Raw genomic sequence first — 21,774 nt, 5'->3', positions numbered from 1 at the left:
AAAAAACCCCCCCCCCCCCCCCCCAACCAAACAACCCCCCACCAAAACAAAACCCCCAAACAAACAAAAAAGAAAATTCTATCTGTTTGTCTCTACCTTAGGTTTTTATGAGGTTGCCCATCATCATAGTAGCTGTGTACCTTACATGTAGAATCAGGCTAACATTGTCAGACATTATCTTTTGGGGTCCAAACTCTGCTTGAGCCAGTGTTTTAGGGTTTTAAAATTTTTATTAATACTTCCACCCCTCATTTTAATTGCAAGAAGGTTTTTTTTAAGAGCCTACAGTATTTCCTAAAAACAACTATGAATTTACCTGATCTCCATTGGCAATTTGTTCCAGTCTGATCCCTTCACAGTAACCCTAACCAGGCCAAGTCCACAGCCCTTACACATTTTGGGACCTACTTTGGCAAAAGTAGAAAAAAACACAGTGAAGGAAATAGAAACAGTCCATTTGTGGCATTTTATTGTATGATGTTTGTCAGTAGAACTCTATAACTATAATTTGATTATCTTACATTCAAGAGAAACCTATCTTATTTGTAATTTACTTTCAGCCTGCCATTTCAGAATTAAATGGTTATTTCACAAATGAATATCATAAAGACTGTGCTTGTAGAGAAGGGATAAAATATCAAAAGGACCTATGTAATTTAAGAGACTAAGGGCCAGATTTCTGAAGGTGCTCAGATACTTAAAGATTCAGTCTTGAAAGAATGCTAATGCACCTACTTTAGTAACATTTCATCATGTCACACTTAACACTAAGTCACAAAGGGGACATCTACACATGAAATTAATGTGACTAAATAAACTCTGGCACAATTTGAGCTGGAGTAAACTAATCCCAACATCACTATCTACATGTGTGTTTAAGTGCAGTAATTTACTCTGTTGTCAGATAGCACCTGTGTCTGATGGGACTATCCTATGCTGGAGTAAATTAATCTACTGCATCTGAATTGTGGTACACGTGGAGATGGTGACACTTTACTGAGCAGTAAATTAGTCTATTGTGCAGTAAAGTTTATGTGTAGACACACCCAAAAAGTAGTAAGCTGGAGGAGGCTCTATCCACCATTTGCTTTAACTGGAGATAGGCTGCTCTAACTAACAGACTATAGTCTAGGCTCAAATGGGAGCACCCCTGTTGAAACTGGGCTGCCATTAGCCTGATTCTGTAGCCTAGCAAGCAGAGGTTTTAGGTCCTGCTTCTGAGACTGCTTATACATTTTCTTTTAAAGAGGTATTGAATAAAATGTATAAACAGCATTGGAAGCAGGAGCAAGACTCAGGTCTCCCTTTTCCTAGGTGAGTGCTCTAGGCACTAGGCTACTGGGAAAAGAAGAACACCACCATCACATCTTTTCCTTACACAGCTAAGGGTAGGTGGTGTTTTCAGACTGTGTGTACTACTCTCTTATAGCGCCTAACTCAGGCCTACCAATACCTCAGAGAGGCTGACTTTTAGACACCCCTCTCTCTTCCATAGTTCCTACTGAGTGGTTTAGGTGATCCTTTTACAGCTTGCTGTGCATGGTGAATCTCAATTCTAAATCCCTATATTTTACCATTTAGAGTACACAAAAATTAAGTGCCTAAATTAGGTGTGTGAATTCCATTCTTTGAACTGGGCACCTAGAACTGAGGTACAGGAGTGCTCAACATCCGGGGTCCTAAGTTTGTGTGAATCTCTCTTTTTGCACTTTCAGCACTCAGCAGAGCAACAACTTCTTTCATAGTCTTTGGATTGTCTGGACTGTGAGAAAACCCACTGTCTGAATTCTGCCCAGGGGGTCAAACCTCTGGATTAGTGATTAAAACACTTACCTGGGCACTGAGAGTCCTGGGTTTGATACCTTTCTTTGTCAATAACTGCTCAATACAAAGTATCAGCAGCAGGGACTGGAACTCAAGCATTTCCACTCACTAATGAGGAGCTAAAGGTGGGATTTTAGCTGGGTTTGCTGGTACTCCCATTGGTACTTACAAGCCTCCCAAGGATGTGACTGCAGAGTCTTGTCTACATCAAACCAATCACCAGATCTGGGGTTAGGAAGGAATCTTTCCCTCAGGTCAGACCGGCAAGGATCATGGTTTTTTTGTTTATGATTCTCTTCCTAGGATCCTCTGAGCATATTTTACCCTAACAAATTCTATGCTCTTTCAGACGTAAGCCTTTGGCAGCTTCTTGGTCTCCTCTTCTCTTTGCTTGTGGTATGATGCAGGGTCTTTTTCCCCATAGGGTGCTTTGTGGTTGTGTTGTGCAAGAAGGGTTGGAGAGAATGATCTTGGGAACCTTTTTGGAGAAATTGTTACCTGTAAACACCTGGGCCTGTACCTGATGGGTCAAAAGGAGTGCGACCCTCTAACTACCTTGCTACAGAGTCAGAGTCTCTGGTACATTCTCTCCTTTTCCCTCCCTTCTCCCCTAATCTTGTCTATCTAGCCCCACAAAAGGCCTCAGTAGATAACGTTAACAGCTCCCTGAATTCTAGGGAAGTTGACTTCAGAACAGCCAAGGAGCCTTAACTTCTTTCTTTTTCAGTGCAGCTTTCTGTAAAATGGGTATAACTGCACATACTTTACAGGGATGATATTCAAATAAGGTAACAAGGTAGATTATAAGTGCAAATATATTCTTAAGTAATGGTGTGGTTACCTACTGTGAGCCCATCTTATTTTCTGTTTGTGGAAGTTTTTATTTCAGAAATTCAACCTGATTGTTATCTTAGAGCCTTCAGTGTCAAATATGACTCATGTAAAGTGAATCTGGTGTTTCAGGTCAGTGTGTCATGACATGAAAGACTTAATCCAAGTAAAACCTCTTCAACAAGCTCTAATAATTACACCATTTAATGACCTAATGATTTTACACTTGAAAACAGAATATAATTAGTGTTTCTCTTTTCACATTTTAACTCACCATTTTGTGAGGACAAATTACATTCAATCTGATGGAGCGGCAGTGAAATTGCAGCAGGTATAAATTTGGCTCATTTGCTCTAGTTTCTCATATACATTATGTTAAAGTGTTTACAATGAAGCAGTATTTTCACTTCCTGCTATAAATTCTGCAGGTTTTAATTTTAGAAGTCCTGAAACAGGTAAGAAATTTTATTAATTTTATACTGACTCTGTGGGAGCTAAATCATTTATCCTGTGAATGTATCGCAAGGAGGCAGAGAGTTATTTTTGTGTATAAATGACTGTTACACTGTTAATGCATGTACCCATGGTAAGTTGCCTTACTGATTCCAACAGCTGGTTATTCATTTCTGCTGAAAGAAAATGGGCTTCAGAGTACTTGAATTATTTGTAAATCAACATTACAGATGAAAGTTGTGCTCAGGAGCATTACATGGTCAAAAGATGAGTGACTGATTCACAGCTGAAATATACCAATGCTCCATGAGGGAGATTACTTCACTAGGTGTATCAGGTTCAGAAAAATTAAAGACTTCACTGGAAGTTGCAATGGTAACAATCACATATAGAACAGTGGCAAGGGCACTAGGGCTAAATTTTTCACAATATTTTAAATTTGCTAGGTGAGGGGAGAAATGACTTATACCTGCCTTCATCTCACTTTACTCAGGGGTTGGGAGATGTAACCATGGACAGATGATCTAGGATTTTGAAAAGGGGTGCAGCAGATGTGGCACATCATCACATACAACACAATTGCAGCAAGTCAGGCCCTGGGGCAGCCAAGTCACCCCTTAGCAGATACTTGGATCCCACCTTACTTGGATCCCTTTTGGCCTCTCATGTTCCTACCCTGTTGTCTTTCCTGTCACACCCGTATGTTATAATTGGAGTAGGAGGCTGCCTCTAGAGGTCAAGGGGATTTTGCTCTAGGTCCTAGATCCTTGTCTGGGTTTTGGGTCCCTGGTGTTGGCCCACTTGGCTCTGACTGGGCCCCCCTACCAGAAATTCACTGTCACAGGACCTTAGGTTCCTGGGCCCCTCAGCCCCCATCAAGACCTCGTGGGCTTTGGGCTCCTCAGCCCCTCTCCCTTGTGCTGTGTGCTACAGTCTTCACTTGATAGCAATGTTCCCTCACCAGGCACTACCTGTGGCCTCCAAACCTCTCAAGGCTCTTGGCTAGCCTTGGCCCTCTTGGACTTAGCCCTCTTATGCTGCCTACCCCCTTATTGAAGGCTTCGGGACCTGGGGTGTCCCAGGCACCCATCTCAGTGGCCTCCTCCTCCCCTATATCCATAATCCAGCCCTCTAGTTTTAAACATCAACACAGATCCAAGATACTACTGCTTTCAAAGTAAGAGCCTTTCCCCTAACCTGGGGCTGTCACACCATGGTAACAAATAAAGATATAACCCAAATAATTTAGCTTCAATGTTGGGTGCTGCTGGGCTTCTTTGCAGTCCTTCCATGCCCTGGAGCTCCTTTATTCTGACAAGTCACAGCGAGTCTTCCTTTGCAGCTGTGGTCTTGGCCTTATGAAGCCTGCTACCATCTCTCTGGGTCACCTGATCCACCACTTCTGCCCCTGTCGATCAGTGGCCTGATTGTGCTGTCTGTACTGAGGGTGAGCAGCCATCATAAAGGACTTTTTACTTTTGCTAGTCTCTCCAGGGACCTGGGGCTAGATGGTTGCTCCCTGGCTCTCTTCTTAAGTAATGTGGTATGGGTCCCATTACAACAACACACAGTTTTCTTCAGTTACAGAGAAACTAGATGCTTTACCAATATGGTAGAGGCTAGCACTAATTACTCAGTTTAAGATCAAAGACAAAACAAATATAACACATTAGAATGTGCATTAATTTGCCAGATTATATATAAAGTTCAAAAAACCACAACAAACTAGGCAAAAAATAGTTGATATAGTCAAAAGATATTCATCATTGATCCTGTAGTCATTGTAGTTAAATGTAAATCTCTTATTCAGATTCATAAAACAAAATCTAGCTTTCTCAAGTTACCCCTCTATAACTTAAACTGAATGGCACCCAATTTCAAAAACTAATTTTTATGTAATAGTGCTTGCCACCTTGCAGATGGGGTGGGCAGTAGGATAGGGGATTATCCAGGCAGGAAAAGCCTGTGTTTATCTGCTCCTCTCCTCACACCATCCCTCAAAGTTTCTGGCAGTACCCTAGGGTGCCCCAGTACTGTGGTTGATGATGATCACTGTATTAGACCTCTAGCCCTAGTTAGCTAGACTAGTTTAAAAAGCTAAACATTCTCAGTAAGATATTGGTAGTTCTCTTCTTTGGAAAGACCTATCAGTTCTTTTTTTTAGATAACCCTATTTATTTAAAGTTTCACTATTTGTGATATGCAACATTTTAATAAATAGCTCACTTTAAAAAGCCCAAATATAAGACCAACTTTATGTTCAGACTCTGGATTCAGAGTCAGAGCAACATGACTGAGGTAGCATATTTAACATGGATTTGAAGTTGCTAATCTTTTAATTCTGCCTTTTCTTTGAGTGTGAACATTTGGAACAACAGGCAAAACAGGAGAATGTACTCTGAAGAGGTAAGTGTGTGGTAGTGGACATGGACTTTATACAATTCTAAACTATATGCTTCCCTGATAATGGTCTCAGAAGCTTAGGCTGACAGTTGATGTTGCCAGTCCTGATTAATTTATAACTTCAAACCAAACAATTTAACAAAGGGAACAAAGGAAACAGTTTATTGGAGTTATTAGAGGTTCCTGCTATTGATATGCAGTGGTCACAGTGTAATTGAAACAATTCTCCTAGGGACAGCAAGGGGCCATTAGACCTTAATTAGAGCTATTTTTATTTTCTGTTCAATCTAAATATTAAGTTTTACAAAGAGGCCCCTTTTCCCAAAACCCCCCACCTCTTTCATGTCTTCAGGGAAGATTTTAAGGTTAGGGCCCTAAAAAAGGTCAGTTTATTCATGTTTTGATGGGAAGATTTTGAGAGCTTTACGGTAACTCTTACTCCAGCCCTTACTCACATACCTGGTCAGAAGAAGGGGCATACATAAATGATCCAGAATAAACATTTTTTAGAACTGAGCATTGTAATTAAGCAGAATTGCTGTAATTTCATCAGTACCTGGGGAGACATAAGGGAGGTATATTGGAAGGTCACTGTTTATTTTGCAAAGGAACTATAGATGTTTGGTAGGGGTTTTAAATTTGAAAGTAAAGGGACCTTCTTCGTAGTGTTTAATTTTTATTACTACAGATTTATATCATTTCCACATACAGCAAATGAAATTTCAGAAAACCAGTGTTATTTACATACTATTTTCTTGCTAACATTCAACAGAAGGATATTATGTTATATTTATTTCATATATGTTCTGTCTCTCCATTCACTCACAGTTTCAGGGCCTTGCTAATTCTCACTTTGTTGAGCTACAACTTTGAGCACATACAATAAAGTGGAGCTCCCACACATCTTTTATAGAAAGAGGAGAGCATAATCACACCTGTGGTGATACCACCTACCACCTTTGGTTCCAGAGTGAGCTGTCTGAAGGTGTTGAGACTGGTGTAGGAGAAGGAACCTTTAGTGAATGAGATGACCTTGCAGAATCCTCTTGACATGGAGAAGTAGTTAGCCATGTTAGTCTTCAATCAGGCAGAAGGCAGAGTAGAGAGTGAGACTCACCTTGTAGATTAATTAAATTGGAGATGTATAAGCTTTTGGGAAGCTATACTTGCTGGACGCCTGCTCTGATGCCTGCTAATCAGCATACATCAGAGCAGACTTGATTAATCAAGTCTGCTGGAGCTTGCTAATAAATGCACTCCAGCAGCCTCTGTGTCACATCTATTCAGCATCCCCATGCTTCAAAATGGCAGTGGAGCACTTTAACTAAAGCTTGTTGAAGTGCCCCTGCCACTCTTTTGTAGCATGGAATGCTGAATACATATGATGCTGCAGGAGCTTTAATTAAAACAGCTCTTGGAGGGACAGAAATTACACATTAATTGGTGTAATTAATTGGTGATTAATTAATTAATTAATGTGATCACCACATTAATTGGTGATCAGGAACTGGTTCAAACCTGTCACACAACAGAAGTTAAGTGCACATAAACTGCTTTCAAAATGGCTGAAACCTGTTTAAGATAAACCGGTACTATCAGACTTAATTGATTTAGGTTAAATTGGTTTATTGAACTTCTGTCCCAGATCCCCTTCAGATTCAAGTTAACTCCCACACCTCTTAGCATCCCAGGATGCTTTGCAGCTCCCCTGAAAACTCCCCCTCAGAGGGTGGGCAGGCTAGCCTTAGCCCAGGCTGTCTGCTCCAGTGCCCCCCAGATTGTGGCCTGGGCCACTGCATGCACCTGGTTGCATTTTCAGACTCAAAAGTGAGGGGCTGTTCACTTGCTTATCAGTTCAATATATGCAACTTAGACTAACCTGCGAAGATTAAATCAATTCAGCCATGGGCTTTTTGACTGTCTGTACTTAGCCCTGAGGTTCATTCACCTGCACCTCAATCAACATCATTTATGTCATCATGTGCTTACAGTGGCTATCTACGTTGGACAGACAGGGTGATCCATATGTGTATGAATGAATGAACACTGATCTGCCATCAGTTTCAGGAAGACACAAAGGCTTGTGGCAGAACACTTCAGCCTCCCTGAACATTTCATCACTGACCTCAGAGCAGCTGTTCTTAGACAGCAAGACTTGCATGAATTTGAACATGACATTGAGCGAGAAATCATCCACAGACTGGATTGTGTTAAGTATGATCTAAACAGAGACTATGGATTCTTATCCCATTACCTGATTAGATTTTTACCTCTCCCCTCAGTTTCCCTTCCCTGTCTTTTGTATTCAAATCACTCTCTCTCTTTGACAGACTGCTCTGTGCATGTCCCTTCATAGCATCTGATGAAGTGAGATCAAGCTCACAAAAGCTTATGCATCTCTTATTTAGTTAGCCTATAAGATGCATCTCTATCCTGCCTTCTGCTTGAATACAAAAGATTCAGGGGGAGCGGGGAGAGGCAACAGTGCTGAGAGAGGCAAACAAAGAATAAATCCATAGTGGCAAAGGGGTCTCATTATATTTTTTGACTCTCTCTTCACTGCCTTCTCCCCCTCCTCCCCACTTCACTCCCTTCTCTGTCTTTTGTATTTAAATCGATCTCTCTATTGGATAGACTGCTCTGCATCACCTTTCTTCACATCTGATAAAGTGAGCTCTTGTTCATAAGAGATTATGCATGTCTTATTTAGCTAGTGTTTAAGGTGCATCTCTATCCTGATTTCCTCTTAACATAGTTACAATCTCTATTACAGCCACAACTATCACTGCAGAAAGCCAAATCTGAAATGGATTCCAGAGTCAGCTGTTCAGGTACTAAGGTAAAAAGGGCCATATACATACTCGGATAGAGACAGACTGAGGAGGTCTCGCTATTGGGAAGCAGGAAGGAGGATTATCTATAGACAGTACAGAGGTACATAATATGCTCTTGGGTGGTTGTTAAGGGTGATAAGATGAACTTGTAAATTGTATCTGAGAGGAAATCCTGTTTTCCTGGTTCTCAGGAGGGACATCACAAGGGGAATTTGGCTGAGACTTCCTACCTTTGGGCCTGTCCTGTGAATTTTCCTATGAGAGACATAAAGGAGGCCCATACTTCCAAGGGAAGAGCTGATATTACAAAGACTTCCTTAAGTTACTTCTGAGAAAAATATATCTACAAGAGTATATTCCTATGAAGGAATAACCTGAGCAGTTAAAAATATTATACAAGTCAAAACAAGTGAACACAATATATTTTGTGATTTAGTGTTGCAGATTTGTATTGATTGATTCTTTGATGACCTGCGAATTTTCAAACTTCAAAAATCTATTATATGGCTTCTACTCATTAGTTTGTTTCTATTGTACTTAATTAAGATAAAATATAAGAACAGCATTAAATGGGAAAACCATTGAAAATATAATTGATCTTTCCTTGCGCAAACATCATAGTGATTGGGGAGCTACTGAAAGCATGCATGAAGTGGAAATATTCGTGCATAACCTTAGCATATCCCTTCAACTTTTTATTTGTCACTTATCTTTAGGGAATAATTAATTAATATGCCATAGTTATAGCTATGTATATAAATAAGTTTTTTGGTTTGCTTACTGAACTAAAAATAAAAAAAGTTTTAATCTGTGTCCCAAAAAACTTTTTTTTTTTAGTTTTCTTAGTGAAACAACTGCCCACACCCTCCTCATCCCCCAAAGTAAAGAGAATATGGGTCAAGTGTATCTTTTTCTTCAAAAAGAGATGGAATGTTTCCTTTTTAAAAAACAAAACAAAACAGCCTTGTTAGGCAATTTTCAAAATTAATTTTTATTTCAAACTGAACCAGAGAAATGTTGGAGCAAAATCTTTTTTGAGCTTTTTCTTCAACAACTGCTCAATTCAACTGCTGAATTAATAGTTTTGGTTGACCTGACACTGAATATTTTGCAAAAGTATATGGGCACATCTAGACAAGCATGGACATGCAATAAGAGGCGCCGCACACCCATCTACGGTGCTACACACGTAATACACCGCACAAGCAGGTGTTCCCTGCACTGCTAACCTGGAGATCCCAGTGCCAGAAAAACCTGTGCAAGAAAAAATGGGGCAGCGCACATGGCAGCAATGTGTGCCTCCCAAAATTGGAGCCTGGCTGGCCAGAGCCATGCTCTGGCTGCCGGCCAGGCTCTCTGCTGCCAGATTACCATTGCTACAGCCCTGGGAGGTCCTCAGGACACCAGGTATGGCTTCTGGGGCTAGCCTTGGTGCTGTCCCCACCCTCCCCTACTCCACTGGGGGCAACCTGCTGTGTGCCACAATGTGAACCAGCGTTCCTTGGGGACCAGTAGCGGCGGCACAACTATGTGTCGCTGCTATTTGTCCCCAGGGAAATACATGGGTGCACTTGTCTGGATGCACCCTATTTGTCTAAAAACATAGGATCTGTGTCATCTTGGAGAGAAGTGGGCAGCAGTGTCCCACAGGGGTTGGTGCTTTGTCCAGTACTTTTCAACATCTTTATTAATGATTTGGACGTGGGGGTGAAGAGATCACTGGCCAAGTTCACAGTTGACACCAAGTTGTGGGGAAGCGTGGTCACACTTGAAGATAGTCTACAGATACAGGCAGACCTAAACAGGCCAGCAACTTGGGTGGATCAGAATCTGATGAAGTTCAACTTCGAGAAATGTAAAGTGCTCCACTTTGGGACGAGCAGCCCCCAACACACCTACAGGCTTGGTGGCACCAAACTGACAGCACAACGAATGAAAGGGACCTGGGGGTAATAATAGACCACAGTATGTATATGAGCTGGCAGTGCGATGCTGTAGCCAGTAGGGCAAATAATACTCTGGCATGCATCAATCCATGCATCTCCAGCAAAACCAAAGAGGTGATTCTTCTGCTTTACTCAGCACTGGTGAGACTGCAGCTGGAGTCCTGAGTCCACTTCTGGGCACCATACTTTAACAAGGACATGGACTAGCTCGAGGGAGCCCAAAGAAGAGCCAGCCGTATGATCAGAGTCTTACACGACAAGGCATATGAGGAAAGGCTGAGGGATTTGGGACTCTTCAGCCTGAAGAAAAGAAGGGTGAGAGGGGACCTGGTAGCAGCTTACAGCTACACTAGGGGAGTACATCAAGGGCTTGGTGAGCAACTGTTCACCAGGACACGTGAGGGGAAACCTAGGAGTAATGGCCACAAACTCCTGGAAGACCAATTCAGGCTCAACGTTAGGAAAAACTTCTTCACAGTCAGGGTGTCCAGACTGGAACAAGCTCCCTCCAGAGGTGGTGCAATCACCTACCTTGGAAATCTTCAAGAGGAAACTAGGCAGTCACCTTGCTGTGGTCACCTGACCCCCAGTTATCTTTCTTTCTTGGTGTAGGGGGCTGGACCCGATGATCTTCCAAGGTCTCTTTCGGCCTTACAATCTATGAATCTATGAGTCACCCAACTTTAGTCACAGATTCACAGAAGTTTCACAGAAGTTTAGGGCTGGAAGGGATCTCATGGGATCATCAGGTCCAGCCCCGCTACTCTGGGCTGGAAAGACTGCTGGGGTCAAATATCCCCAGTAACACCTTTACTGGGCAAGAACTTGCTGATCTTTCCTTTGTTTCAGAGAATTTGTCCTTCATTGTTGGTCAACCGGATGTCCAGGCCAACATTCTGGTAAGGATGTCCGATTATCAGTATGGGTCTAATGATGATTCCAACCTGAAATCTGGGAGATCTTGCTTTGTGCATTTCGCTCTGTTCACTTCCAACTAGCTTCTGTTTGCCCTCTCTCAAATTTTCCCCCAACTCCAAATGTAACTGTACATCATGGCATCAGCATGACAGGGTCAAGTGACCTATATAGCTTTTTCCACCCTAACAATGAAAGAGAGATGTGATGAGACCAGTCAGATGACATCCCAGACTAGGAAAGTACATTCAGAATTCAGCGCAATTCAGAATTCTGTCATGATCATCCTGACACTGCAGAACTGAAGGTTCAGTGATGAACATAATCTTTTTGTTCCCCCATTGTAAAGGATTTTTTTGACAGAGTAAGAATTTCTAGCTAGGTATCTTCACTTTAACCAAGTGACTTGGATTAAGGGGTTTTAAATATCACTGTATTTGAATTTCAGAATCATTTACTTTCTTTTGATTCTTTTTTTCTTGTGCATCTTAATCAGTATGGTAGGAATTCTATTTCCCTTTGTGCATCCAAATGGCAGCTTTCTAGTTGTATAAATGGTATTTTTTGGAAATTACTGTCATTATCCAGCCCTGCTCCAGGGCTCCTTTTGAAGCTGTCCTCCCTCCTCCCACCCTGATCCCACTGTGGATCAAAAAGAGGAAGGGAACAAGTTGGAAGTGTGGCTTAGTGAAATGGATGTTAGCCTGGAAGGGGAAAGGCCCTGTGTTTACCTCAGGCCTTTACTCCCAATGTGGTTGACACTTCCCATTGTGCTGCTCTCCATCCATCTTATTCATTGACTGTTAAATGCAAGGGTCAGTGGTTCAGCTCAGAGTGGGGACTGGATAATATCTCACCTGTGTCATTAGCGGTTAGAGCACTGTGTTAACAAATCAGAGATGTGGGAGGACCTAGGAACTTGGTTTCCTACTCCCCGGGCAACAGCCCTAACCACTCAGCTGTTGGAGCTAAAATATAGGAGTGTCCTCCTTCACTTCTATCCTGGACTTTTGCTCGGGTATGTGTGCACACATGTGGCCAGTGCAGGGCCTACTTCATATGTTCAGTCTATGCATGCATGCTTATATGTCTGCAGCACAGAAGGAGGTCCCAAAACAATCATACATGTAGCTAGAAAACTTCCATTTAGGTGCACAAGAGGAAAAAGAATTCTGCTTTGAATTTCCAAACTTTAGCATGAGGTATCTAATGTGTCTATAGCATGACTAAGCAGTCCAAGGCTCTGCTTTCAAAACTATGTTTAACTGCTCTATGTTGTGCAATGTCAGGGTCATATTAATACCGTTGACTCTCAAGGCCCATTTATTCCACCTAAATGAACTCTAAACAAGTGTTTGCAAGTGAACAAATTGTTGTCATCATACGGTTTTTCTTCTTATAAGAAAGTAAAATACCATAATCATAATAGAGTGCTGGCAGAGTTCCTAGGAAAAAAGAGAGAAGGCACATGAGAGGCAGTAAAAAGCAGAACATGGAGGGGACTAGAGGAGCTCTTTGAACACTAGTAATTTCTGTATTATTAGAAAACCTGATCTGTATAGAAGATGCATGCTACCTTTTCTCCTGGAGATAGTTTGACTTAAATGAGTTGATAAGACAGGGAAGATATATGCATGTATGAAGAGAAAGGAAGTGAACAAGACTAAAATAACTAATTTAGTTGCTGTGGTGATAGATGAGAAGCATATAAATATTTACTTTAGATGGGACAGAAACCTTCTACCTAACTTCAGACTAACACAGCTAACTAGATCTCTTTAGATGTGACAGGAGAGGATTGAAGCTGACACTTAGAAGACTAACAGTTGAGGGTAATGAAGACAACCTAGCACTCTCAGTCAATGTGATTCCATATAACAGAGCACTAACTTTACCACCTGAACATCAAGGGTGTATCTATAGTCCAGTGCAAACGTGTCTTTACAGGGGGATTCTAGTACACACTGGGTACGTCTACATGTGCAAATAATTTGGGAGCAGTTTACTCTCAAGTCAACTACTTGAAAGTAAACTATCCCAGGCATGTGTCTACATGTGCAGGGACATGGAAGCAGATTTGCTGCTCCTAGCAACAGACTGCTCCTGCTTCCTGCAGTGGGCCCCTGCAGGCGCCAGGGGGAGCTCTAGGCTGCCAATGGGTACTAGCCCAGGGGACAGGAGATAGCTGTCTCCTGTCAGGGACTGGGACATTAAGAGAAGGATCTCCCAGCACTGGCCCCATGACCATGGAGGTGGTGCTGGGAGATAAGGATTTCCCAGCCTAGGCCCTGCAATCATAGAGCAGGGGCTCAGAGCTCCCTAGTGCTGGGATGGGGGGGACATTGTCCCTGCCCTGGCTCCAGTGGCAGAGCCTGCCCCAGCAGGCAGCTCCTGGGGGCAGGCAGCAATCTCCCCCCACCCCCGTTGCCCAGCTGACTGGGAGCACATTTGCTCCTGGTCAGGCATCTACATGTGCACTACTGTGCAGTAAGTAATCTTAAGTAAATTTGCTACTTGCATTTCAAGGTAGCAAATTTGCTCGCAATTAGAGCCAATTACTTACTGTGCAGTAAGCATCAGCATTTGTAGACACAGACACTTACTGCACAGTAATTAGCTCTACTGCACAGTAATGCATCTCATGTAGATGCACTCTCTGTCTACCCACTCCATCTTCCACTCCAAAGCCAGAAATAACCTGGTGAGGCTGCTTGGGGTTTTCCTCTCTGTTAGGAATAGCCCTGGAGTGGCCTTACTGGAGTATTTTTGTGTTTGGGGCATGTGGGCAGTAATGGGAGCAGGTGATCAGCAGAGAACTTGGTTTTCTCTGATAAAAAAAATCCCCAAGTTTCAGATAAAAAGAACCCAAAATCCACATTTGTCCATGATTAAAATGAAACACAACTATATCTATATATATATTGGGTTACTTTTTTAGATTCAAAACTTGGGGCTTTTTTTATCAGAGAAAACCAGGATCCCTGGTGATAGTATGTGCTTGGGAATATCTGAGCTGGGATATGCTGCTGCTGCTGCAGTGTAAACATACTCCAAGTATGAATTTTGAAGTGAAGTGATATCGTCACTGCTGCCTTGTATATTACTTTATGGATTGTGCAATTTAGGGAAATTTGCAGTTGAAAAGTGCCATGAATAAAGCCTAAGCTTATATAGACATTTCAAAGTTGGATCCTTTTGAGTTTATATCTTTAACCTCACACTCAAGGAAAGTGGCCTTTTCAGTTAAATGAAACTTGGCTTGATCAGCAATATTTAGAAAGTGGAAGGAGAAAGTGTTGACATCTGCTAATATGTTCCAAGTCTGGGGCCTGAGAGAGCATCACTTCACATGAGGGGGTAGTTCTTTCTTGTTGCTGACAGACATCACACGTTTTGTGGTAAAAGTCTGATGTCTGGCATGGAGTCTTTTGTATCAAAGGGCACTTTGTCGGAGTTCAGTGTTAAAACTAGGTATTAGAGTGCATTCTCAGCTGCAGATTCTGATCTTGGCTACACAGGTGTAAGTATCCAGTAATTCTATTGCAGTGATCTTTCTAAATACACACCAGTGAACTGATCTGGCCTATTTCTGCTTTCATTCCTCCCATGGCACCTTTGAGTACTTTGTGTTCCTCATACTCACTAAAATGACTTCTCAAAGTCAAACCGCTTGGTTAGTAAATTAAAACCTTCAGTATTTTCTAGTAGTTTACTCTTTCTTTGTTTAAAGTAAGGGTGAATACTTGCAGGCATGGCTAAAATAAAGTAAGCAAGTGTTGTAGCCTATTAGAGTTTCTACCAGAACCCATGTTTAAAAGAGTAATAAATACATAGTAATAGAATGTCAGGAAAAAGGATGAAGAGGTGAAGTTTGTATTAATAAAGAATCCTGGTTCTTCTCACTCTCCAACTGATTGTGGTTTCAATTCCACTGTAACGTTTTTGCTGTGGTTTCTCATTGTCCTGGCTACATCTTAGTTTTTGGTTCACTTTAAGGTTGATTTTTGGTGGAGAATTAGGGTATGCGTGCTGGTTTTGATAAAATATTTTTTGTCATTGATTTGTTTCATTTTTGTAAAAAGGTATCTTCTCAATTTCTGAACAATTTAGAATTTCCATTGAAAAAAGCAAGTGCCTGAGCACTGAGATTTTGTTATGGGTCTGCTTGCATGGTGGCTCATAGGAATTTTGGTTCAGAGGATAGAGTCACAACTCTAAGCTACGTATGACAATATCTAACTTTTAGATGCCTTGTCACTGGTGGAATTCACAATCCCAAATAGGGGGTAGACTCTCCTAAACAATGCATGGAAAGGCAGGCACCTAAGAATGGTGAACAGTATGCTGAGCTGTATGCTGTCTCAGCTAGCTAACAGGAAATGTTGATACCTACATGGTACTTTCTGTAACCTAGTTGCGTTCCCCTCCTCACCCTTGGGCTTAGTTGGCTAACGTGGTATTTTCTGTAACCTAGTTGAGTTCCCCTCCTCACCCCCATCCTCCTTATGTTAGTCCCTCACTCAGGCGATCTGTATTTCCCTACTGGCTTTGTCATCTTTTTGGATTCACAGACCTAAACATTTACTAATAATATTCTGGGGCCGAATTTTCTCAGTCTCTCCTATTAAATGTTTCACCATGCATAGAATATTAAATATTGACCCAGAAAAAGTGTGAGAATGGCTCGCCCTCTGGCATTTAGTTCATTCACTTGGGAGATGTGGGTTCAAGTCTCCTCAAGAAGAAGAGAATTTGGTACCTGGTTTCCCACAACTCACGTGAGTGGTCTCATCACTGGGACTGCTCAAAAGAGATTACTATCATGTGCTGCCCTTCCTCTAGCATTGCTTGAGGGGTTAGTGTGGGCTGAGCACATTTACTGGATTAGGATTTGCAGTCAGAGTACATGGCAAAAGACTTAGTTTATGAATCCTGCTGGGGCTTAGGCACTGAAGTAGGTGCTGCACTGTTTGGAACCCACAAGATGTGGTAGTTCTGGGCCACCATTTCTTAGTGCAAATGTAGGGACCTACAGGACTTATTAGTTGAAAATAAGATGCCTAAGGAATTTATATGCCACCAGAGTTTCTGAGAACCTGAATTAAGTATGTAATTAGGATTTAGGCATATTATCTACCTGAAGGCTAAGATGTGTGGTTCAGTGAGATGGATGCTACTGTAGAAGGATGGGGAGCCTGGGTTCTATCTTTGATTCTTATTCCTAATTGGGAAGAAACTTCTGCACTGCTCTCTATCCACTTCATCTGATGACTAGTAAATGTTTGGGGCAGTGGTTCAGTTGCAAAAGGAGTGTTGGAGGGGGCCTTGGATTATTCACATCATGTGGTGTAATAGATAGTGCCTTATGCTTTCTATGAAGACATGCAGATTCAAGCTCCCTCTGAATGGGGTGGAACTAGAATCCAGGGCTTCATCTTGCGAGCAAGTGACCAATGCACTCAGCTATTAGAACCAAAATTTAAGAGCCCCTTTCCCCCTATGCTTTTTCCTGGACTCCTTCTCAGGGATGCATGTATGTAGCTGCACACATACTCTGCCCACATGTAGCTCTACTGCACATGCTTAGCATATGCATGCACATGTGAGTATTCATAATGGCATAAAGGTGGAGTCACAAGCAGCCAGATACACTCCTAGGAAACTGGCATTTAGTGTACAAGAGGAAGTAAAATTTCACCTGAACAGCATCACTTTCATTTCACAGGTAAAAGAAAGAAAAACCAAGCAAAATAATTTATTAATACGAGTTTGGTGTGTTACAGACTTTGTCTTATTAATGGATTTTTCTCATGTAGTGAGGGGATTATTTAATAGCAATAAGGAATGTTTCCTCTCTGAACTCTGATGCATCTTCTGTTACATAAGTAATAATTTGAGTTAAATGTATTCTGCCATTAGTAAACCCTCCTTAAGTTTCTGACATCCTCCACAGACATTTAGTATTACCACTGCCCTTAAATGGTAGAATTCCTCTTCCTCTCCCTTATTCCACCCCGTCCCACCACCTCATTTCCAGAGCTGGAAAGAAGCATGAGAACGTGGTTTCTGCTTTTCCTAAAGGCCACGTCTATAAGACTATTCGTGTGAGCAAGGCAAATAAGATTTGACCTCAATTTAGCAAAGGAAATGAAAGTGCAACATTTAAAAAAATGGTATCACCAGATTTCTGTTAAGAAGCTTATACTATTTTTAGAAAAATCATATGTATCCGTTTGTACACAGTGGCCTGCTACAGACCTGGGCTTCTATGTAAAGAATGGCAGAAGACTTGCTCAAACATTTTAGCAGCCATATTGCAACAGTATGGGAAAGCTAAGTCAGACAGTGTGCGGGCAGACAGAAAAAATGAAGACAAGGTACAGAAACCACTAGAAATGGAGATAAGTTAAACATGCTGGCAAATTTTCATGGTATATTGCTCATACTGTAGTTATCCAGTTGTGAAGTTAGTTAAGAGAATGGATGTAATGGTTCATCTAATTGCTAGCAGCTGTCTATTATGTTAACTTGGCCAAATGTTTTTAATTCCAGCCTATGATGATGAAGGAAACAGGCCTTTTAGGGCAACTTTGGTCTGTACTGCATATGAACTTGCTGTATGTCTCTTTGCAAAGTCACAGCGTGCAATGCAGAGCTAAGAAAATTCATCTGAATTGACTGCAGGCTTTAATGATGCAATCTCTTCCTAGTCTTACTAGAATGTGTTTGGAAAGCATGGACCTGCTTAGAAGATCAAATTCCATATTTCTCAGCATCACAAAATCATTTCATATGAGGCTGGTGACTGCCAGTGGTGAAAGTGGTTTAAGCAAAAGTTGGATCAGCTCAATTATAATGGAATTCCAGGCTCAAGCGGGAGAAAGAAGCTTGGAGGGGAGGCCGAGGGAATGGTCCCTTGGGAACACTGTAAATAGTTGACATGGAAAATATTGCAATATGGTGCATTTTAGAAGTGGTTTCCTGTAAATGTAAAATCTGTTATGAATTATAAAATAATAGAGAGTTTTCGGGAAGCCTACTTTTTTGTACTACATTCAAATTACCCAGACCTCGATTGCAATGTAATTCTTGTCCACTGCTATGATTTGCTTTGCCAAACAGGTGTAGCCATTTAGAGAGTTTTCTTGATATTTTAAATTTATATAAAATTAAATTTTATATACATTTTATATATACACATTTAATATTCTTTGCAATTTTTCAGGCTTCTTGATTTGAAGGAAAGAGTAATTACAGACATGGAGGTAATTGGAAAATGGAATAATATTCAACGTGAACTTTTCTAAGGCAGATTGTGCCAGACTAAACTTATATATGTTTTTGAGAAGATATTTGATTTTGTAGACAAAAGAAATGTGGCATATCTCATCTATCTGCATTTCAGCAAAGCATTTGCTATTGTGCCACATAGAAAATTATTGATTAAACTAGAAGAAATGGAGATTAGTACAAGAATTATATGATGGATAAGGAACTGACTAAAGGAAAAAGAACAACAGATAATGTTGAAAGGGGAAGTGTCCAGCTAGATGGAGGTAACTAGTACAGTTCCTGGAACATCAGTCTTGAGACTGATCTTTTAAAATATTTTCTTTAATTACTTCAGTGCAAAAAAATAGGAGTCTACACGTACTACTGATTTGCAGGATGACTCAGCTACCAATGTGATGCAGTCATGAAAAAGGCAGTTGCAATCCTAGAAGGTATTAGAAAGAGAGAAGTTAGAATGCCCTTGTACAAGCCATTGGGAAGACTTCATCCATGTATAATTCTAGTCATCCATGTTCAAGAAAGCTAAATTCAAAGTGCAATAGGTATAGAGAAAGGCTAAGAATGATTAGGGGAATGTCGAGTCAGTCTTGCTGGAACAAGAACAAATTAATACAAATGGCCCTTGATGAAGTTGAAGATAGAAATTATAAGGCTCCTAACTAATAGAATAGTGAGGTTCTGGAATAGTCATGGTAGGGACAAAAAACCTAGCATTGAGATGGAACTTGATCAGTTTACAAAGGGAATTATGTGATGTAGTATTATATAAGGGAACTGGATCCACTGACACCGTAGATCCCTTTTATACCCATGTTCTATGCTCATATATAGACAATTTGCTACACCGTGATTTGCAAACATAAACATAAACAAAACAACACATGTATTAAGGATGCATTTCTGTTCTATGCATGGTAACTAACTACTATTTGAATACCACATACACCCTCAAAATAGGGCTTAAATGACCACATATTGGAATTCTGGAATTCCTGCAATTTCTTCAGTAGGGTGAATTTCATCCTATGTGAAGTTTTTTCAAGTTTAGTTTATTTTAGTAAAGGTTTATTCAGTCATGATAACTTCACATTAAGGCAACTGCAAAGTCATACACGAAGTTTAATTTTTTTTCTCAAATCTGTACCTCTGTACTAGTTGACAGTACTAGTTTTCCTCCTGTCTAAAAAACATATTATCCTACAAAAGAACAGTCACAAGAACATAAGCAGTGCCATACTAGGTCAGATCAATGATCCAACTAGCTCAGTATCCTGTCTCCAACAGTGGCAGGGTGGATGCTGTAGAGGGAGAGCATTGAACCAGATATCTCTAGACTGTATAATGGTGTGAAGATGTTCTCCACTTTGTTTTCAATTCCTTTACTTAATGATGCCCACAATTTTATTGGCTTTTTTGATTGTCACTGCTCATTGAGCTGACATTTCTAGAGAACTATCCACAATGATTCCAAGGTCTCTTTCTTGAGTCATAACAGCTAGTTCACAATGCAGCATTGTATACGTATAATTGAGGTTATTCTTCTCCAAGTGTACTACCTTGAACATTTCAACATTTTTATTTATCTGCCATTGTTTTGTCCACTAACGTATGTGGTGAGATCTTTTTGCATCTCCTTTCCATCAGCTTGGGACGTGACTCTCCAGAATCATTTGGCATCACCTGCAAACTTGGAGATTTGACTGTGTCCTCACATTAGTCATTGATGAAAATCTTACAAAATACAGCGTGGCACAGATCCTTGTGGGACCCCACTTTTGACCTCCTTCCATTCTGAAAAGTGACCACTTGGCCCTTAAATTCCTGCCACTGCTTCTAATAATACATCTACCTTTGCTTTTCCTTTTGGGAGGTGCTGTTAATTAAGCATCCTCTGCTCCTAGAACTGCAGCACTTTCTGAACACGTTTACTTATCATGCACAAAACCACCAAACACAGGTCTAGAATATTTAATAAAGAATGCTGCCTGCACAACAAAAGAGAATACTGACCACTCTAATGGCTATCAATGGAATGTAAAAAGGGATCTAAGAAATCTCATCTATGTTGGACATCTAGATCTCTTCACTTGTAAAAGAGAAAAGTCATAATGGCCTGTGTTATGGACTGAGATAAAGCAGCCATATTTAGATTATTTTAAATTAAAGTTTTAAATGAAAGTTTTAAATTAAAGTTTAGCAATATGTTTATCTCAGTCCACTTGAAGTTGGACAGAGTTTCTAAAATAAATAAAATAAAGTCAGTTAAATACTCACTGTTTTTAGATGAAAGAAGTAGAAACCATTCTACAACCTAAAAACTCTAAAATGTGAAGGAAAAATTTTCTAAAATATAATCAGAGTCAGACTGCTTCACCTCCACATCTAATAAAACGAGTTTTATACCTTAATAGTGAAGGCCCTTAATAACCTGCCTAAATGATTTAGTTACCTATTGTGATGTCATATCTCTCTCAGCATTATCAGTTTTTACTATTCATATATCATTTACCTTAAACTTTTCCAGGCGTTTTCCTGTACTGACCCTTATACATGTGTAAAGCTCCCTGGCAGAATCTGATTAGGATCAGGAGATAGCAGGGTAGCTATGCACCATTATAGAAAAGGACAGGAGAGAGAGATGGGGGGTGGGGTGAGAATGGGACAGTGCTAGGAGATACAGACAAACATTAAACCCATCTTCTTCAGAAAGTCTTATCTCTTCCACTGTGCTCCCAAAATCTAGCCTAATCACCATAGATGTAGAGATGATAAAGTGTGACAAATCTTCTTTCCTATTCTTACCCCTTTTGTCTACATATAGCCTCAATTAGCAAAACAAATTCCTCAAGATATGTAAATCTGTCCCTATTTTTCACCAGTTATTTGCCTGAATATTATATCTACATCCTATGCCCCAAATGGTGTCAAATAATTATATATATAATTATGTATTATAAATACATAGTATATTATACTATCTAACACACAATATAGAATATAAATATATAGCATAACACACAAATTTAAAATGATTAATGCTGCAGTTTATAAGACCTCCAGGATAGGGATTTCTCTTCTGTATTTTAGTCAGTGGCTAAATGAGGCCTTATTCCCAATTGTGTCCTTTGGGTTCTTCCCTAGCATAAATGTTTATTCCAGCTACTAATAAAAAATGTAATCGTTTTCCTTACTGAGCCTTACTGAAGTTCCTTTAGTTTCTTCACAGCTGAGCACTTTCAGGAATAAATTATTTTGGCTGGAACAAGAGCTGCATG

This window comes from Alligator sinensis, unplaced genomic scaffold, assembly GCF_000455745.1.
Source record: "Alligator sinensis unplaced genomic scaffold, ASM45574v1 scaffold313_1, whole genome shotgun sequence".
NCBI lineage: Eukaryota > Metazoa > Chordata > Crocodylia > Alligatoridae > Alligator > Alligator sinensis.
Note: the sequence above shows the minus strand (reverse complement) of the source record.